Source organism: Dipodomys spectabilis, unplaced genomic scaffold, assembly GCF_019054845.1.
Source record: "Dipodomys spectabilis isolate Male_0828 unplaced genomic scaffold, ASM1905484v1 ptg000198l, whole genome shotgun sequence".
NCBI lineage: Eukaryota > Metazoa > Chordata > Mammalia > Rodentia > Heteromyidae > Dipodomys > Dipodomys spectabilis.
In genome coordinates, this window is record NW_024870875.1 from 647,494 (window position 1) to 656,554 (window position 9,061).

The 9,061-nt window shown below is 33.8% G+C and overlaps 1 non-coding gene across 1 annotated transcript; it reads right to left on the reverse strand.

The window, feature by feature from the left end:
* Window positions 1–6,716: 6,716 nt before the first annotated feature.
* LOC122121918 lies at window positions 6,717–6,823 on the reverse strand. The gene has a single exon (XR_006150062.1). It is a non-coding gene; the product is annotated as a U6 spliceosomal RNA (small nuclear RNA).
* Window positions 6,824–9,061: the final 2,238 nt, after the last annotated feature.

Genomic DNA, 9,061 nt, shown 5'->3' on the forward strand with positions numbered 1-9,061 from the left:
AACACTGTTCTCTCACATAAGTACAAAAAAACTGCAAAACAAAAAGTACAAAAAGTGCATTATCATAAATGCAAATGTAGTTTATTCCCTACCATAATAATTTGGAGAAAACATGCATTAAGTTAATGGCATTGAATACTGCTCAAGAAGGGGAGTCAAAGAGAATGTAGATTATGTGTTTGTGTGTGTGTGTTTGTTCCATGAGTCAATAATGGAGTCAGAAGTAGACCTAATATTCCTGTTTAGTCCTTTTGCTCAAATCTGACACTCTACAATGAGAGCTACATCTCCACTTCTGGATTTTGGTTTCTCAATTGGAGAAATATCTCAGATTTTTCTGCATAGGCTGCTTTAAACCAGGATCCTCTGATTTTTACCTCTAAAGTAGCCAGGTTTTAAAATATGAGCCATAGGTGGACAGCAACTACATTAATATTTTTTGCATGTTTGAATGAATTTTAGAGTAAGACATATATGTTACTTTTGAGAATGTAGGAAAATAGTAATTAATATTTAAGAGATCATAAAACATACAAACCTGAACATAGAATTTAGCTGAGAATAGAATGGAATAAATCAAAATTACCTATGATAGTTTTCAGTCTGTGCACAGAAATGATTGCATTGTTGGAGCCCAAGGCCATCAGAGAGCTGAGCCCCTCATGAGGCCAGCTAGTGATATTCACAAGAATGTGATGTTATTGGATGGCAGGGATCAGCTTCAAGTTCAGAGATCAATACCCACTGATCTCAAACCCTGATATTTTGAAATACATTGTACTTCCATTATCCCAGCTTTTCCTGAATTCCTAGAACCTAAAAAAAGTTTCAGCTTTACTTAGTATTTAACATTTCTTTTTTTCTCTCTCTTTTTGTCGGTCGTGGGGCTTGCACTCTGGGCCAGGGCATGATCCCTGAGTTCTTTAGCTCACAGCACCACTTTTGTGTTTTATGGTGGTTAATTTGAGATAAAAGTCCGATGAAATTTCCTGCCTGGGCTACCTTTGAACTGCGATCCTCAAAAACAGCTTCCTGAGTACCTTGGATAATAGACACGAGCCACTAGTTTAACCCATTTCTTACTCTATCCTCAAACCGGGTTAACCAGAAACCTAATCCAAATCACATTCTGATTTAACACCAAATGGCTAATGTAAGGAAAATTGTCTAGATTCTATTCAATCGTACATTTTTTTTTGGCTTCTACTTCTTATTGGAAAACTAAAATTTACCTTAAAGCTTATCCTTCCCTAAACCTAACCGGAACAAAAATGTACCTCACACTTTAAACCAAATTTTATCTGAATGTTTAAAGTAACACAGACTGGTTTCATTCATTCTTGCCATTCATTCCTCTTAAAATATGTGGCAGTTTTACACAATGTCTTACATGTTTTTCTCATCCTAATCCGCTCTAACTGGCACACCTTGCCTAATCCTAAGCATACATATAACCGAATCATCATGTTAATAACAAGCCACTTTTTCATATTTATCCCAACTCTTGCTCAGCGTAGAGGTCTAAATTTTACTTGCATTTTGAACATAAATTTTAAGTGTTTTTCTATTTCTTGTCAGGTTTTATTGTTCATTATTTTTTAAAAATTTTATTTTGTTGAAAAGATGCTTTAAAGAGGGATTAGTTACATGTGTAAGGTAAGGAGTACGTTTCTTGTTGAGCATTGTTACCCACTTCTTTCTTGTTCTCCCACTATTCCATCCCTCCCCACTGCCCTTACCCCACCCTCCCCTGGTGTAAACTTTATTTTCAACGTAGTGTCATGTGAGTATCATTGTTGCAATGGGTCATCCTGTGTTGAACCTAAATTTTCTATTTCTCTAATCCTAATTCTAATTCTGTTTGGGATCCTAACCATAACCATAATAATAATGATAGCTCAATTCAAAAGTTAACAAAAAATATTTGGGTTTTTATTCATCCTATTAATTCAAAGTATATCTTGAATTAACTTGCAGTTTAGCTTAAATCTTCCAAATTAGTTTATATGCGCATATATAAAGTTGTAATTTTATGTGAAAAACAGAATACCTTTGGAGGAAGGAGTAATGAGAAGGATATAGAGGGAGTATAATCAAATACGTTAAATATATTAGGGAATTGTCACTTCTGACAATTAATATCTATTAACACAATAACTAAAAATTAATAAAGAGCACACTGCCTTCTAGTGTTCATTAAGAGAGCTATGATCTGTCTTCTGAAAAAAAAAAAAAAACAACAAACTCGTGTTAGATAAATTTGTCCATGCATAATTTATATTGTTTGCCAATTAGTTAACTTAATGAATAAAATTTTATCGAATAAAATTCCTTGACAAAAAATATAAAACACTTACTTAGCAATTGTTTGAGAAAAAGTTTTTGTCATGAGTTTTAAGAAACGGAATTGCTATTTCCCTACAAAGCAATGAATTAAGTTTACTAATCTAGTATTTGTAGTAAGTTTAGAGAACATAATTGGCATGAAAAACAACTAACTATACATCTTGTTTCTTGAATGAGTGATATTTTAAACATTGTCTTTTATTGAAATAAATACTTAGGTTTACATTTCAAAATAAGTGCAATTTTATCTCCTTTCAGAATAAGTACTTACCCTGCAATTAAATGTACTAGCATATTCAGGTATTTAAAAGCTAAATTTTCTATGTTTGTTATGTAGCTCTACATATTCAGAATGACATGATTTTTTTATTCATAAATGTCTAACCTCAGATTTTTGCTTCATCAATATAAATTTTCTCATGAGGTTGTAGTGAGGGCTACAGTAACCAGAATGATATAAACCATTTCCTGAATTCTAAATTTTAAATAAAATCATTTTTAAGCTTTGATAATATCATTTATGGTCTCTTCAGAGAAATTAAGCTAAAACAAATGATACTTTTTAAACATTTCACTCACATTGTAAAGAATATTAACATAGGTCAAAAAGAGACTAATTATTTCAGACTCATCATATTTAGTGATCTTAGTGTGAAGAATGTAGAGAGTAGAAGGTCCTTATACTCAATAAATAGCATTGGCTAAATTAAATCATATATCTGGATTTCTTATTTGGAGGTTAATCACATAGAGACAGGAAAATAATAAAAAAAATTTACTTTGGTTTCAACAGAAAAAGATATTTGTGCATGTACCACAGTTGCTTTATTAGTTTGTAGTTGAACACTGGACTTCGATTTATATCTTGGCTGTTGTGAATAATGTGAATAACAATGAACTACAGATATATTTATGAGTTACCCAGAGAGAAATATTCACATGATTGGTGGGTCAGATGATATTTCAACTTAGGATTTCTTTTTTTTTTTTTGGGGGGGGGGGTCCGGTAGTGGGGCCTGAACTCTGGGCCTGGGCGCTTTCCCTCAGCTCTTCAGCCCAAGGCTAGCGCTCTACCACTTGAGCCACAGCGCCACTTCCGGCTTTTTCCTTTTTGCTTATGTGGTGCTGAGGAATCGAACCCAGGGCCTCAAGCATGCAAGGAAAGCGCTCTACCACTGAGCCACCTTCCCAGCCCAGGATTTCTTTAGAAAACTGCATACTACTTTCTACAATGAGAACACTAACCTGTATTTTGACTAAGAGTATAGAAAATTTCCTTTTCTCCACAGTGTCGCCAGCCAACATTATTACCTTTTGAGTTTTTTTAAAGGGTAGGTTTTTACTGTGTGCAGTACCCAAGACTGGCCTTAGACTCAAATCCTTTTACTCCAACCTCCAATCACTTGGAATTACCAGCCTTTACCACCACACCTGGGTCCTTGGATATTTTTGTTAAGAGTTATAATAGTTACAAAGTAGTATTATAGTAATTTTGAATTGCATTTCTCTAATGACTTCTGCTCACAAAGCATTCAGCCAACATAGACGTTTTATTAAATACAAATTTGTAAATCCACAGGAGATTTTCAGGGCTTTTTGGAAAACATGTCTATTCAGAATTTTTGTCCATTTTTAATCAAGTTTCTTGTTAATCTCATCTTTAATCTCTCTATAGCAAATCAATAATTAATTCAAGGTAGTAGAAAGGAAAAAATTAAGCAGCTCTTAACATTTAAAATTTTTTTAATAACATGATATTGCTTAAATCATTTTCTGTTGAGGCTTGAGACTATATAACTCAATTTAGTTAGACCTTTTACAAGACTATATATAATTTATTTATGTTACTTTGTTCTTTCCAAAGGCTGCATGACTAATTTCACTTGGTTTCTTTCAGTTTCATGTAGTTCAGATTTCAAACTGAAGAATAAATGGAAGGAAGCAAACAAAAAATATATTTCCCCTCATCTGATGATGCCTCTACAAGAATGAGGAAAGTGTTGATGCCTCTAAGGACCTATGATAGAATATCAAAAAGACAATTTATTCTTCCAGGTCTTCCTTATCTTTGCGATGTAACTTAAATGATGTAAAACAATATACTGCTCAGATACTTTTATGTTCTATCAGATTTGCACATTTTCATATGGATTTCACCTCTGTCTACAACATTTCTTCATCGTTCTGTCCCTGATACTTTTACACTATCACGACATAAGATAACCAGTTTGATTTACAGCATGAGAAGTTATCCACCTGGCTTCCTTGGAAGCAGAGCATGGTCAATAGATATTACTTCTGGTTGCTCACACTACATGTAATGGTTTTTGTATTACTTATCATATTCTATTTGGTATTTAAAAAAGAATGCTGGCTAAACTCAAAGCTCATTCATAGGTTTATGTTAAGTGTTTCACAAGTCTTATTCTCTTAATTCTTAAGATAACATTCGCTATAATGCTAATGTTATTACCATTGTACTGTTGGGAAAAATTGTAGTTAAAGACACTAAGTGCATGGCCCAAAGACACACACAGTGAGGAAGGAAATGAGTCAAAGTTTCCAAAAGTCTTTCAGCAATACCAAAAAGGTGGGTAAAATCTCTCCATTCTCTTACACTCTCAATTCAATATTCATTTTGTCCAAGAAATAATAGCATAGCAAATATTGCCCTTGGTGATTGTTTTCTATCACATTTTGTCTTCAACACAGAATGTGTTCGTGACATTGGGTTATCATACACAGAGCTGAGCTTACAAATTGAGGTCCGAAGACAGCCAAATTTCTTCTGTCACACAGTTCCAGTTTCATTTTTAAAAAGTACTAAAATTTTTAAATATCATCACTTACTATCTTTTAACAATCCCCAAACTGACATATACTCACTTCAAAAGGCTTTCAAATTAGGAGATGATAAAACAGGCCCCCATGAAGTAAATTTTCTTTTATTTTTTAAAATTGTTCTAAAAGCCTTGTGCTGGCTGGTCACAGCTATAATCCTATCTACTCTGAATATTTGCTCTGGAGTCTGATTTCTGTGGATAACACTTGGGAGCCAATCAGGGCCAAAAAAAAAACTTCATGAAATTATTTTTCAAAATGTTTAATGAACTAGCAAAGAGCCAGGAATTGAGATGTAGCTTATATAGTAGCTCACCAATCTAGATAGGAAAGGCCTAGCAAGACCTTGAAGCCCTGATTTTAAACTCTGAGCACGCCAATATACATGCATGGCGTGTGTTCACATGCACGCGCGTGTTTCCTTGAGCGCTGCCTTACTCACACACACACACACATTTATTCAAATTACCATCATGTCAGTGTTCTGCATTAATTTCTTTGTTAACGATATTATATGGGTAAAATACAGGAAATAAACTCTTCCATCTCAGAACATTTTTATATGTTTTTTATTGTAATAATACTGTGCACAGGGGTCACATTTACAAGAACAAGGAAACTAGTACATTTCCTAACAAGCATTGTTACCTCCTCCTTTATATTTCCCATACCATCCCTTCCCTCCCACCTCCACAAGGACACTCCCCTCCCCCTTCCTTCCTCCGCCTAAATTGTAAAGTTCATTTTTCAACATAGTGTCTTGTGCATCTCATTGTTACAATGGGTCAACCTGTATCCCTATTTGAGCATTTTATCCCTTCCCCTCCCCAAATTAGAGAAGCATACATACAAGATGTAAGTGCACCAACTTCAAATACAGAGAAAACAGGGGTTATATCGTGGGGAGAAACATACAAAAAAACAAAAAATTGACATCACACATTATAAGTACCTGAGAAACAATAGCAAGAAAAAAAAACCACTTGTGTCCCTATTTTGGGGTTCAATTTCTTTAACATCATTTTATCTGGTTATATGCACATATCTTTTGAACTTTTCTGCTTATCCCAGACGTACATTTGTTATTGAAATTAAGGGAAATCATGGGACCTATGTTTCTTTGGACTTGGCTTACTTCAGTCAATAAATTTTTTTCCAAGTCTTTCCATTTCCTAACAAATTGGGCGATGTCATTCTTTCTGATGGAGGCATAGAATTCCATTGTGTAAATATACCGTATTTTCTTGATCCATTCATCTAATGGGGGCATTTGGTTTGGATTCATATCTTAGCTATCATAAATAATGTTGCAATCAACATAGTTGTGCTGGTAGTTTTAGTATGGTCTTGTTTATGATCATTTGGGTAAATCCCCAAAAGTGGGATTACTGTGTCATACGGGAGTTTTATGTAGAGTCTTTTGAGGAACCTCCATACTGCTTTCCAAAGTATTTGAACAAGTTTACACTCCCACCAAGAATGCAGTACGATTCCCTTGTGACCACACACCTTTCAGCATCTGTTGTTGTAAAAATATGGAATACTACACAAATTTTCATGACATACTTGCACAGGGGGCATGCTAATCTTCTCTGTATTATTCCAATGTTAGTGTATGTGATGCTAAATTGAGCACAGAACATTTCTTTTATATAAAGTATAATTTTTATTGATTTTATTAAACTAGACAATTCAACAAAATTAAGTTCAAAAGAATTGTTGTGAAATTTTAGAATCATATATTTCTTACATAAGCACACATTTAGGAATAAAATCAAGATAGACATGCCAAAAAAAATAATTCCAGATATTTGTAGTTCAAGAGATGTGTAGGGGGAGGAATTCAATTATTCTATACAAGGCACCTGTCAAAATGAACATTGCAGCAAGTGTTTAGGTTTGTTAAAAGTTTTAAGGTTTTAAATATGCTTAATTTTGGGATTTTGCTTATATATGCCCAAAATAGGACCATTTGGCAGGTATAAAACTTTTCTATAAAGTATTTAAGATTTATGGTAACAGACATTAAGTACTAATTATGGAAACTTTATTAATGAGAAGTTGCAAAGTCTTTGTGTAAAGAAGCAGAGTGAAGAGTTAAGACTTTAACTATACAGTTTCTGTTAAAACTTAGGGATTCCTTACTTTATTTGATAGCAAGGAAAAAATGATGATATAAGCCATAATGTACGCATGTATGTTACTATTCACACACATACATATACACACGTATACATGCACACATGGAGAAAGACACATAATTACAGCCAACACAAGTTTCACCAGTTGTTGAATATGCCTTAAACTGAATACTAGAAACAATATATGTTGAAGATGTATTTGTCTCTAAGAGTTCATTTACCACTCCTCTGATCTCTTAAAACTGGTAGTTTTAGAGAGATTTGACTTACAAAATGCAGTACAAGTGATAGCAAGTCACTTGGAAACCTCAGTAAGCATGTCATATGGTGTCTCCCTGCTCCTCAAGGATTGCTTAGTCTTGTAGACACTTTCAACCACCAATTTAGCAGGAGAATACCCTGGTAAAGAGTAAAGTTATAAGGTTTTAAATGGCATCCTTACTTGAGCTCTTTTTCCAACAACCAGCATGAATTTGTAGGCAGATGAGTGAGTCCTCAAAAAATTGGACTCTACATATATATTTAACTGACCCATGTGAAAATTCCTATGTGAGAAATGCTGACTGAGGTCTTGCTGATTTCCTGGCCAAGAAAATAAGAAAAAAAGAAAGTATTTTTAATGTTTTAAAGTTTGAGAATAATTTGTAACCTGTCAATAAATGTGTAGAACACAATTATACCAACTGACAAAAAAAAATGATGGCATTTCATTTATGTGCTCTTGGATTTGGCCAGTGATTTTAGAGGTGTCTACGCAAGTAGAATCAGCATAAATCAAGCCAGCATTTTTTCATTTATGATATAAGGAAAGGTTACTGGTTGACCCATTGTAACAATGAAATATACAAGACACATTACCAGAGGATGGGTGAATGGGGGAGGTGGGGAGGTGTGAAGGGAAGGGATGGTAGGGGAAAGACAAAGGGGAGGGTAACAATGCTCAATAAGAAATGTACTCATTACCTTACTTATGTAACTGTAACCCCTCTGTACAGTATTTATAATAAAAATATATATTAAAACATACAAGGAAAACTTCTGTACTTATAAGTTGTATTTGTCACTCAATATAAGTAAGGTATTGGTTTTAGGACCACAGGCTTATTACTTTGGATACTCTAAATCTCTACATGAACACAGTATATTATTTACATTAGAATCTGCCCACCAGCTAGTGCAGTATAATTGCTGTGAGAATTTTTATTACATTCTATATTTGTAATGAAAACTAAAAGTATATGTATGCACAATCAACAGATACAAATTTTTTCAGATAAATTTTGTATGCAGTTTGAGGATGGAATTGGAGAGCAATTTCGAAAAGCACAAATTTCATCAAAAAGACCAGTTTGCAAATTGTAACAAGGAGCTAATCCAGCATCATTGAATAGTATGGAACTCCAAGGAGAAGTACTTGAATTGAGACAATATCAGAAAGTGTAACAACCCAAGGACTTTTTAAAATGCAGCTGCTAGAATTCTCATGTAGAGCTTTCATAACAGTTTGTGAAGCACAAATCAGAACCTCACTGAAATGTAGATGGTTTTCTCTCAACTTTCTGTCATGATCAGTCATTATCAATCAACATATAGCTAATCTTGAATAATCCTCTAATAAAATGTTGATGGAGTGTTTATATGCAGAAAACCTCGGAAGGCTAACTTTTTCCAATTAGGACAGTCTGTATTTTATGATCCAGCCGAGAGAAAACTAGGTAAGCATCCATTTACAA